The sequence below is a fragment of the Uncinocarpus reesii genome, genomic scaffold (genome assembly GCF_000003515.1).
Source record: "Uncinocarpus reesii 1704 scaffold_4 genomic scaffold, whole genome shotgun sequence".
Lineage (NCBI taxonomy): Eukaryota > Fungi > Ascomycota > Eurotiomycetes > Onygenales > Onygenaceae > Uncinocarpus > Uncinocarpus reesii.
In genome coordinates this window covers 2,528,852-2,530,203 of record NW_003052497.1, presented here as the reverse complement: position 1 = coordinate 2,530,203, position 1,352 = coordinate 2,528,852, and positions in this window count along the sequence as shown.

Sequence of the window (1,352 nt, the reverse complement as noted above, 5' to 3'; positions counted from 1 at the left end):
TGCAGTTATGAAGATTGAGACATGTTTATCACTCTCATTAGTCAGATTAGACAAACTGTACTCTAATTATGCATTGAGAATCTTGTCTTTATATAATACATATTTAATAAAGATCAGAACTTCATGTGATTTAAGTGTTAGTGATATTAATCTGAATGATTTGCATTCAAAAGTTCAATTATGCAACTGGAATCAAGAGAAATAATATTCAAAATCAGAAACTGAGTCTTAATATCACTCAATATGGAATGTGTAAAGAAAAATAAAGAGAAGAAAGAAAAAGTTTTCTTTTTAATTATTCAGATTATTTTCTTATTTTAAAAAGCACATTACATCAGATTTTCAATGCATGATTGATACTTATAATGTAAAGTGAAATGCTTCATAGCAAGAATCAAAGATAAAATTTAATATCTTGTTAAATAATTTAAATGATAAAATTACTCAAGCAGCTGAGCATAAGAGTTTGCTGACTATCTTATAAGAAAATCATTCAGAAAATATTATTATATACTCAGATGATTCAAAATAGTCAGATAAAAGAAATGAAGCTGACTGTTTTATTTCTTATGCTTGAAATCTTGAGAAATAATATCAGTGGAAGATGAATGAGAATGTGAAGATATATAATATTGAAATTTTTACTATATATTAATCTTTACAAGAAGTCTTATCTCATATCTCCACTTCTTAAACATCTTTTATTAAGAATATATGAATATTTACTGACAGTCAAACTGCTATTCAGAAACTTCAGAGAAATACAGCTTATATAAATCAGAAATATTCATATAAAATATATCAGTCAGCTGAAATGCTGATTTCAAATAATATTCAGCTTCATATAGTATGAGTACCTGCTCATATGAATATTTATAATAATAAAATAACTGATATAGCAGTAAAAAGAGCAGCTGATCTTGATATATCTGAAAATTCTACTTATTTTTATAATATTGATTTTTCTCAAGCTTATCTAAAGAGAAAAATCAAGCAGTGTTTATTGCAAGAATGACAGAATTTGTAACATATATTAAGAAAAGATTAATTTTATCAGAATCTTAATATCACATCTGCATGAAAGTCATACAATTTAATAATTAAAATCAGCAGAGTTGTGTGGTCTTCTTATATGCAGTTAAAACTAGATTATAATTATTTCAGATCTAAATTTAAAAAGACTGACTAACTATAATTCTGATAAATGTGACTGTGATGATATGTCTATTTAATTATTAGTACATTTACTCTTGACATGCAGCAATCTGGCTTCTTATCATTAAGGAAATAAAGCTGAAATTACAGAAGTTTACTTTAAATTTACTGGATTATTATGCATGGAAAAGATGTTA